This window comes from Cetorhinus maximus, chromosome 8 (genome assembly GCF_964194155.1).
Source record: "Cetorhinus maximus chromosome 8, sCetMax3.hap1.1, whole genome shotgun sequence".
In the NCBI taxonomy this organism is placed as follows: domain Eukaryota; kingdom Metazoa; phylum Chordata; class Chondrichthyes; order Lamniformes; family Cetorhinidae; genus Cetorhinus; species Cetorhinus maximus.
The window spans coordinates 12018669-12029715 of record NC_135886.1 but is presented as its reverse complement, the minus strand read 5'-3'; the positions used below and the strand labels follow the sequence as shown (position 1 = coordinate 12029715).

Here is an 11047-nt window from a genome sequence, read left to right as displayed (position 1 = left end):
GCTCTCCCAATTTTGACACCAGATGTTAGTAAGGAGGACTTTGCAGGGTTGACAGGGCTGAGTTTGCCATTGTCATTTCCTGTTCTTAAGTCGATGCTGAGTGGTCCATCCGGTTTCATTCCTTATACATTTCGTAATGGTTTGATACAACTGAGTAGCTTGCTCGACCATTTCAGAGAGCAATTCAGAGTCAACCATATTTGCTGTGGATCTGGAGTCACATCCGTCACATAAAGGTCATTAGTGAACCAGATGGATTTTTATGACAATGGTTTCATTGTCATCATTAGACTATTAAGTCCAGATTTTTATTGAATTCAAATTCCACGATCTGCCGTAGTTAGATTTGAACCCAGGTCCCTGTAGCATTACCCTGGGTCTCTGAAATACTAGTCCAGTGACAATACCACTACTTCACCACCTTCCCTGTGTTGCCAGCAGAGTGGGCCCATGCATTGGAGGTCAGCAGCACCACTGGGTGTGTGTGAGTGAGTTTGTGTTCGTGTGCAGGTATGAGAGAGCCTGGGTTGCTTGTGTATCAAGGTTTAGTTATATATATAGTATGTGAGTTTGGTTATCTGTCTGTTTGGTTTTGTGTGTATGTGGGAACTTGTTGTGTGTGTGAGATAGAGGATCAGCCATGATCAAATTGAATGGCAGAGCTGGCTCAAAGGGCCAAATGATCTACCCGTGCTGCTATTTTCTATGTGTGAGTTGTTTATGAGTGTTTGTATGCTTAGGATTGAGTGTTTTGGTGTTTGTGGTTGACTATGAGCAGTTGGGGATGTGCATGTGTACTTGGGTGTTTGAGGGTGAGTGTTTTGGTGTTTGGGTGAGGGTGAATTTGAGTATTTGGAAGTTTTAGTGCTTGTTTAGGCATGCTTGGATGAATGTGTGTTTCACTATTTACTGGTGTTTCTGTATTTGAGGTATCTTTTTTCAATCGCTCACAGGATATGGGTGTCACTGGCTAGGCCAGCATTTATTGTCCTTCCCTTGTTCAGAGTTTAAGAGTTAATCACGTTTTTGCAGATCTGAAGTTGCATATGGGCCAGACCAAGTAAGGACAGCAGATTTCCTTTAGTGAACCAGATGGGTTTCTTGTTAAATGACAATTTCATTAATTCCAGATTTTTAATTGAGTTTAATCTGCTATGGTGGGATTCGAATCCTTGCCACCAGAGCATTATTCTGGGTCTCTGGCTTATCAATCCACTGACGATACCAAAATGCCAAGGCATCAGTATTTCGGGTATTTCAATACTTCAGTTCAGTACCTGGGATGTTTCGGTATTTAGGTTATTTAAGTGTTTGGGGGTATTTCAGCATTTAGGGTGTTCCAGTATTTAGGCTATTTCAGCCCTTGGAGTGTTTCTGTATTTGGAGTATTTCAGATTTGGGATGTTTTAATATTTTGAGGGCGTTTCAGTATTTTGGAGGGTTGTTTTTGAGTACTTCGGTGTGTCTGGTGGGGACCGCTGGCGGGGCCACGGCCGCTTTAAGAGGAGTTTCCCTTTTTAAGGCGCCAGAGCGAGGCTGCCAGTGACGTTGTGCGAAGAGCTCGAGCGGGTTGAGCCGGAGAGAAACGGCGGCGGCGGCGAGAGCGAGAGAGCGAGTGAGGGGGTGAGGTACCGGAGTGGGGGGGGGAAGAGAGCGGGACTCGGGGGGGCAGGCCCGGGGGAGGGCAAGGGAGACACCGAGACTGGGGGGTGGAGAGGGAGGTACCGGGCGGCCTGGTGGGGTGGGGGGGGGGGGGCGGTAACCGGGACTAAGGAGAGAGAGAGAGAGAGAGGCCGGGGCCGGGGCAGGAAGAGCGCGACGGTGCGGCACCGGGGGTGGAGAGAGGCCGCCGCCTTCTTCCTCCTCCTCCTCCTCCTCTCCGCCCAAAGCCGCCGCTCCCGGGCCCGGCCGCAGGCTCCGAGCGGGGAGGAGTCCGGGGCCTCCGGTTACCCTGGGCCTCCCCGGGGCAAGGGGGGGGAGTTGAGCTTCTCCACCCCACCCCACACACACCCCGGGCTGGAGTGAAGTGCTGCCCCGGGGAACAGAGTATCCCCAGCCCGGCCATACTGGGGCTCAGGGCCTCTTGGATAACGCCAGTGTGGCTGACAGCAGCCCGAGTGTGGGCTGTGCCCAGGCAGCAGCAGCAGCAGTTCCAATAAAAATACCAATGTGCAAACTCCAGCAAAGCTTCAGTTTGAAGGAACGGGTAAAGGCACAGGCTGAATAATTAGCGGCGAGAAATGATAAAAGCTGTGAAACTTTCTCACTGTGCCCACTTGCAGTGAAAACACTTCTCAGAAAGCTGTACAGTATCTGGGTGGAGTAACATTGGGCGCAGTGGTAGGCGTTTAATTCAGGTTGGTTCTATACCGGTATGTGTTCGGCTGGGTTTCAGTGAAAAAGACATTTACATCTAGTATTTTACACTGAATCCAGTTCCCATAACTGGATAGCAGACTGGTGGACAAAAGTTTTCTTTTCTGTCATGGATCCACAGTTTTGGTGCTGAGTGACATTTAGCAATTCTTGCTTGTTAGTCTCTAGGGATCCAACCTGCATGGGTATAGAAACAACCTTGCATCAGTTGCCACAACATTCAAACCTATTTTATTTGTATTTTGAGTGGGGCTGATATGCTTAGTAAACTTGATGATGGACAACAAATGTTGGAGGTACACCAGGCAACTGAGAGGGGAAGATGAGCTGATGTTTTGGGGGGGGGGCCCAATTCATCAGAACTGATTGCTATGTGGCAAAATCCGTTCCTGAGATCCAATTCTGTTCTCTGCTTTTCAAATGATGTTTGTGGAGTGTATCAGCCTCTGATTTTAAAGTAACAAATGTTTTATTGCTGAAGTCTGTGGTACCTTTAGAGATCCTGTCTTTCAAATTGTCTGAAGCACTTGTCTTAATTGCTTAATCTAACTTGCTATATTTGATGGACCTTTCAAATGCGAAGGACTACCATTACTGCAGAAATGAATCCAGGTACATTGTATGGACCTACACTTTGTGGTTGTTTATATGAAAGGAGAGTTGGCCCCCTGCTAAATTTTAGGTCTATATAATCAAACTTTAGTAATTGATGGGAAAGAAACACACAAAAAGTCTGGAAACCTGAAATAGACTGAAAAGTATAATAAAAACAAAATACTAGAATCTCAGGAATGAATTCAGAGCCTGCAAACACCTGCTTGACCTGTATTTTCCCAGCCTTTTATCTGATTTCTGAGAACTATTGATTTGCTTTGTGATTTTGTAGCTGATTATTTCCACCATATTAATGTAAAGAGCTCACACTGCAGACGAAGATTCTCCTTTAAAAGGTGTGGCACATTGTAAGCAGTTTGCTCCTACCTGTAATACTTCTGTGTGCTGATTGGCTTCTGACTCTTCTTCCTTATTCTGTAATGTTTATTTAAGGATCTCCTTGTGATGTGAGCTTCTGTTTAGTGCTTTGTAAGACATTGCTCCCTCCCTGAAGTGGAACAGTGGAATTTTGAACTTTGAAACATGGCTGGTTTTTTCCCTTAACATTTTCATTTTCAGTTATAATGTGCAGTGTTGTAGGATTTTAGTGAGCGTTATGGTGAGTGTGAAATTTGTATATCCTGCGTACCTGAACTTAGACAATACCTGGAAGTGCAACTATAGATTTTGTCCTTGATTTGTGTTCAGGGAGCATTTTGAGTTATATCCCATTAGGTTGAAGCACTGGTGGTTGGAAAATTTAATACCATACAACATGAATGTTTGGCATAGTTTTTAAATTGTTTCTATCATAACAGTACATTTCACCTTGCAATAGCAAGGTGACAGTGATATTTCCTTTAGTGTTAGGAGTTCAAATAAAATTAAATGAATTTCACCTCTTGTTAGCTTGTAATGTGAGCTGGACATGCCTGTTTAAAAGTTGTCTGAGCAGAATGTTGGATTTGAATGTGAGTTTGAGAGTTCAAAATGTCTTAACAGTGCAGTTTAATCAGCATCTACTTTTAAGATTAAAAGTCACCTTGTGGTTATAATTTCTTGTGACAGTCGGTGCTTAGTGCAATTTTACCCAATGTGAATATATCAACCAAGGTTTGGAGTTGATTTGTTTTAAACGTTTAATGTTCTGCAAAACTGGGTTGATCTTGTCAGTGCTTCACTGCCTTCTACAACAAGTCATGGTGAACCGTAAGGAGTGATGGTTAAATTATTAAGAAATACTGGTAAATATGATGCTTTTGGACAAATGGAATGTGCTGTTGCTGTATTGGAAGAGCCTGCATGATCTGAAAGAAGTTTCACAAACTAGGAAAGCCTTTGACTGCCCTGTGGGATTGTGTAAGGTTGGACAGGATTTCATAACAGCAGCTTTTTACGAGTGGCTGACATTGGTTTTAGTCAACTTCTTTCGCTACCAGAAGAGGAGTTGCCCAAGATGAACTCTAGAACCTTTTGATAGAATTATATCGTACAGTTCATACCTCTTTTTATAGTAAATGTATGATCAAATTGAGCACGGAGTATGCTGGTTGGCGGTTACTGGTATTACAAAACTGGCAGGCTGTCGGACATGATGCTAACCTGAGTAAGATGCTTAACGCTTAATGTTTTGTGTTGAAACTGCAAAGAGTGTTAACTGCATGTATGACTTTTAAGCCTTTAAAATGGAAAGAAACATGCTAGAGTGTGTCATTTTTGTGTTGTGCACTTCCTGTTTTTTAGAATATTAATGTGGCACTAGAGGATTTAAAAATTGAGTTGTGCTTTAATTTTAACTCAAACAAATTGAGGGTACAAAGTGCATACAAGCCTCAGCATTTTTTTCTCCTGATTGTTTCTTTCGGCATTGTCAGCTTTCACCATCTTCCACCTTGCCCCTCTCCATCTCTTCTCATCATTGCTCCTCCATTAACATCAGGCACTTTCTACTGTGCTTTCCTTCTGAGCTCAATGTTACCCACACTTCACCCTGTCCGAAGTTGCCTGCTTCCATTAGTAGAGGTTCCACTTTTCCCTGTTCTTGCTGTCCCTCCCCAGCCCTTGCCCTTATTTACAGATCCCTCTACAGCCTTTCCCAAACCTCCCTGTGCAACTCCCTTTAATCCTGTGTTGCAACCCTGTGTGACCTTTGTCCACCAACCCCAGTCTCCTATGTATTCCCCTTCCTACCACCCCACTTGTCATAGAGCCATCAGCTGCCAGTTCTACTGTATTCAACTCACATTTAAACTGTCTGCATTGTTCCTTCGCCATCTTTAAAACGTTTCTTCAATGCATATCTCTTGTATAACCCCTACTTCTCAGTAATGTTTGGGAGATTTTTTCACAATATAAGCACTATAAAAGCCCTGTTGTGGTAATTTTTAAATTGTTTGATTAAGTTTCATTTCAAAACATTTTGACTATTAGAGAACACTAAAGACCCTCATGGTTCAGTGAAAGAGTACGTGGAATATAGTGTCTGCAAACCTGGAACCATTGGGCCTTGATCAATTTCATCTTCCCAAAATCCCAGTGGGAGGGGGGGAACTGCTGGGCTTGCAGAAGAGACTGCAATTGTAGCAGTGTTGCATTTTTTTGTATAATTTGTTCCTACATGTGAAATATATTTGTTTAATGCTACATTTGGCAGAATTCCATTTCCTGTCACTGTTCAGATGTCTGTAAGGACATTTCACATCCTTTAGACATGTTAAAAATAATCAGAAGCCCCTGGTTTAATTCATGGTCTGTGTTGAGTTAGCTATCTTCAGTTGGAGTGGCAGTTGGATGTTAGAGATTTTGGACAAAAAGGGGGTGGAAATGGGCCAGAATTTCTACATTTAAAGGAAAAGAAATTCTTCCCGCCGCACCTTTTTTTTTGCTGAAAATGTTGCACTTAAAGTTGGAGAGAGAATCTGGTGTGATTTCTTTTCTCCTGTTCTCCTGCCAAAGTTCCATAGCCTGGAGGTTCTGCTCATGGAAATGAAAAATTGCCTATGAATGGCTACTTGGCACTGGGATTGGGTGAGATTTCAGAACGCTGCCCTGTACTTATGGAATTTGGTCACCATCTTTAGAAAAATTTTGAGTCAAGATGGAAGAGTTGAAGCCTTTGTCTTAATTTGATATCAGCCATTGGACAATTGAAATTACTTTTCATGAGGATTATTCAATTGCAGTGCACATTTTTTGTATTTCCTAGCCCACCCCTTTATCATCCAACCCATCTTCCATTGGAGAGAATAACAAACATGTCCCTTTGCTTAAAAAAAATAAATTTGAATCTTTATTTCAACATATCCCTTCAAGGAAGTTGCATATTTTGAGGTGCCTTGCAGAGTAGCTGTGTATGTTTGACAAAAAAGCAGGAATTTTGATCACTGTTTTGAGGAATATGGCCCAAAAGAACATTCAAGACAAGACCGCATCATTTGTGCACATGATAGACAGCATAGCGGGTGTGTGAAGACAACACTTCTGTTCACTAGTGCCATGATTTAATTTGTAGCCATACCATTTTAATTCAGAATCTAGCGCTCTGTTTTAAAGGTCAACTTTTTTTTAGGTTGCACTCAAATAACTGGAGCAGTTTGGGAACTTATTTTTGTAACCGATAACTGCAATATTACCAGTGGTGATGTGTGCTTATATTTGGAATATGCAGCTTTAAATGAGGAGTTGTCTTTTTTTCATTGTTTTACTTAAAATCCATGTGGAATGTTAAGTTCAGCTGAAATATTAGATCAACACTGTCTCTTCAGTTGAGCAACGCATATAAAATTGCTCCACACCCCTTTCAAAATAGTACATTTCCTGTACAAAATATTTACACACCATATGCAAGGCCCTTGCCTGTTCATAATGGTGACCTTCAAATTATGAAAAAAAAAATATTTTGGTATCTTTTCAAAAAGTGAAATTCACATTTTAAAAAAAAATGCTTTGATCCTCAGCACCTAAAAATTTGGCAAAAACAATAATTCACAGTTATGTGGTAGGAACTTTCCCACCTCTGATTCCTTCTTTGACCAATATAAACAAGTCAGCTTGGCAAGTGTTACTAACCAAGCCTTTAACTGGCAAGGTTATGGATTCAAGGCAGGATATGGGCACATAATCTGATATTACATTTGTGTGCCTCACTGAAGGAGTGCAGCTCAATGCTGAAGATCTGTACATTTCTATAGTTCAGGTGACTTCCAAGATTTTGTGGTTTGAAGTGACTTTATCTTCTACACCTTTTTTCAACCAACACCACCAGAACTGGTCATTCATCTCATTACTGTTTTTGGAACTTGTTTGTGGAACTTGCTGGTGCAAAATGGCTGTTGTTACAGTGTAATTGACTTTGTATAAAGCATTTGGGGTACTTCTGAATGACATGGTGAGGTGCTGTATAGTTGCGAGTTGGTCTAAGATACATTTCTAGGTCGTGCAACCTGTTGCTAATAGGACTGTTGGGTGAGCTGTAATGTTCTCCTACCCTCTTCAGTGGGGAAGTATTTGGTTTCTGATCTACAATGTTGGCATGGACCCGGAGTATGGGAATACCTGCCCTGTGTGCTTGCATAGCTTTATAATTGGAATAAGATTTTTTTTTCTCACTTGAGACAACCCCATTAGATTGCAGAGGGAGGACTTGAAACAAGCTGAAGAAAATTTTAAATAACAGCTCCTTGTCTCTTTTTTGGATACCAGTTTTCTCCGCAATATGGCGGTATCAGCGGAATGGGACTGATTAGGTTGCAATCTTAATGGTTCTGTGAAAAACTCGAATTAGGATGATGGCAATTATTTTTGGAGTACTGAGGGGAAAAGCAACTTTACTGTGCATCTGAGCTATTCTTAGACCTGAGATGTTGGCTGTGTGGTAACATTGGAAACGTTCACCTGCTTTTGCCTCCCCAAAAGAGCATGGATTCAAACTCCTTCCCCCATCCACTTAAGGAATCAAAATATTGCTTTCCATGGTGCATACAGATTGCTGGCTTTTACCAACTGGCCGTTTGCCACCTTGTAGCACTGCAGCCTTATTTTGAGCAATGCAGGAGAATTGAGACTTAACTGCTATGCCATGACTGTGATTCACTGAATTTTGAGACATTTGATCAGCTGGGCTATATGGGAAGGGCCAGTTTCCATCCCCTGCAAATAAACTTTGTGTGGGAGAATGAATATCTCAAAGTATCTTGTATTAAAAATATTTGTAAACCAACTATGAAGGAGAAATATAGAATATTGAAAGAAAATTTTGATTTCATCTGTGCACCTTGGAGTTAATAGCTTTAAACTATCTTTGGTTTCTAGAGACAGAATTTTTTTGTGCTGTCTCACTCGTAGTTGGAATTAAAAAGTTGGCAGATCTGACTGACCCAAAGGCCTCCCTGTTGGAAACTGAAGTACTGTGACCTCCTTCCTGTTTGACGCAATCGTGGTGCAGGGCCGTGAGTCAGAACAAGTTCTACTTTATGGCATCTGATTTATTAAAAATTCCAGCAGTTGTTAGTTCTTTTATATTGTTGTTGCAGTTTCCAGGAACACAACGACTGTGGGCAAGTGGATTCAAATTCAAAGCTCTGTCATTATATCCATCTCCTTTCCATTCTGCATCCTGAGGAGTTTACTCTTAGTGTGTAAGTTAAATCTGCAAGCTGGAATAGATACACACAAGCGTTCCTATTGTTAAAAATGGAGACCAGATTTGTAATGATCAATGTACATGAGAAACTTTATCTTTCTTCTGTTACCCCACAGGGGAGAAAGTACATAGCGCAAATTGAGTCTGTATTGAACTTGTTTTGTAGTTGAAAACCAGTTTAAATGAAGAATACATGTTCCGACAGGTTGGTCTTTAGTTGCCTGTTGACACCACAAAACTGCCTTTATTCAGGCATTATTTGAATAGAAGATTCCTTTCCAATTATCGCAAAGGGTGGTTTATGTTGGGTAATGCAGCAACAGGTATTTTTCTCCCCTCACCAAGCCTGGGAGAGACCTGGTGCTATTGCTGGTTGAGGGGGAGAGTGGAGATTACTTTTTTATAAAGAATTGTTGTCTACTTTGAGAAGATAATGCTGTAGACAAAAAATAAGTTGGGTTTTATGAGCAGGGATGTAAGGTGCAAAAGTATAGTGATACATCTGAATGGAACATAGATTAGGCCACACTTTATACCGTGCAGCCTGGTGGAGGGGATTCTCAAATTGGAAAGGACTCTATTTACCATGTAGCTTCACTAAGACGATGCTGGAATGGGAAATTATTTGAGGTTGTGATACTGGAGCTATTTCCACTGGAACCAGGAGGAGATTGAAGTGTTTTACTTTGTTAAATTTATAAAGTTTTTGACAGGAAATAACTTTTCAAGTTGGGGAGTCTGTGAGAATTTATAAATGCAGAATTTACATGAAGAATGAATGGAGATTTCTGTGCATGGAATTGTTAGAGTGTGAATACTTTACAATGGGAAAGTTGAATAAATATTCAAAATGGAGGAAAATATAGAATTTAAGAAGAGTGAGCAATGCAGCAAGATTAGTTTTGGATTACTCCTGCACCATTAGCACAGATTCAATGGGCTTAATGGCCTTCTGTGCAATAAATTCCTATGGTGCTTCAGAAGAGTTTATATGCTATACAGAGGCATCATGGAGTATATATTTAAACCAAGTTTACATTAGCTATGGATTCATGAAAATATTTAAATGACATTTTACATTTTTAAAATAGACCCTGGGCTGCACCTATTAGACTGATGTGAAGGTGTTGGAGAAGGATGCAGAAAAAAATTTGAATGGTTCCAGGACTTGAGACTTCAGTTACCTGGATAAATTAGCAAAGCTGAAATGTTTAGAGAAGATTGAGAGGAGGTTTAATAGAGGTGTTCAAAAGCATGATGGATCTGGACAGAGTAAATGGGCAGAAACTGTTTCCAAGGATGGAAGGGTCAAGAAACAGAAGACACTGATTTAAGGTGATGGGCAAAAGAGCCATATGTGACATTCGGAGGAAAAGTTTTTTTTATGGATTGTGGTTAAGATCTGGAATGTGGTGACTGGTAACAGGTTCAATCGTGGCTTTCGGAAGAGAATTGTATAATTAGCTAATGAGAAATTTGCAGGGCTTTGGCGGGGGGTGAAAATGAGATTAGCGGAGTTCTTGAAGAGCTGGCATGGATATAATGGGCTGAATGGCTTCCTTCTGTGTTGCACCATTGAGAGAAACAAATAATCCCAGCCCCTGATAATTGGAGGGCTTGGCCTCGCTGACTAATTGAACATTAGAAGATGAGTTAACTTGCCCTCTTTGAAAATTCGCACACCAACCTTGACTCTTTGCATAGCTACGTTTTTTTAAAAAAAGTGTAAATCAGGCAAAAAGGTTTCAGCAAAGCTCTCTTTACTCCCCAGTGGAGAAGACTCAGTGAAGTAACCGCAAGCAGGAGCTCATGGCCTGGAGCGGGGAGACTGAGACAGGCAAGACAAGGGCAGGGCCAGCACAGTCTGGGCCTCAGTGCCATTGTGGGGGGATAGGGACCCTATTTGCTGTTTCTGTGACCTCCATTTGGGGTTTCACGGCTAGAGATATATTTTTGAAGTGTAGTCACTATTGCACTGTAGGAAGGCAGAGAAGCCAATTTTTCACACAGCAAGATTCCACAAACAGCAATGTAGGAAATGACAGGATTTTTTTTAAAGTGATGCTGGTTGAGAAATAAATATTGTTCAGGACCTTGAGAAAATTTCTCCTATCTTTGAATAGTGATATGGGGCATTTCATTTTGCCCTATTGTACTTTTTAAAAAAGAGGTGGCTATGTAAATAGACAAGATTGGTGTACGACTTAGTCATTGGTGAAATGGCAAATTAACTCATTCTCTGCTCAATTAGTGAGGGCAAGCCCTCCGACTGTCAGGCTGGGATTATCTGTTTTTCTCAATCATAGAATGGCTACCTTCTGTGCTGTAACCATTTGGCCCATTATGTCCATGCTGGCTCTTCAAGAGCATCTCAGCTAATCTCACACTCATCTTTTCCCAAAACCCTGCAAGTTTATCACCGGATATTTACGCAAT

At 41.4% G+C, this 11047-nt stretch overlaps 1 protein-coding gene across 4 annotated transcripts in view; it reads left to right on the top strand.

Moving 5' to 3' along the window:
* The first annotated feature begins 1515 nt into the window (after window positions 1–1515).
* rap1aa (RAP1A, member of RAS oncogene family a) overlaps window positions 1516–11047 on the top strand; it is a 114000-nt gene continuing 104468 nt past the window's right edge. Inside the window, exon 1 of one of the 4 annotated variants that reach the window (XM_078546434.1) lies at window positions 1516–1623. The gene's annotated coding sequence lies outside the window, so the exon portion shown is untranslated. Of the gene's footprint in view, window positions 1624–3451; window positions 3590–4507; window positions 4577–11047 lie in introns of those variants that run through there. The other 3 variants (XM_078546435.1, XM_078546436.1, XM_078546432.1) reach the window with 3 other exon arrangements.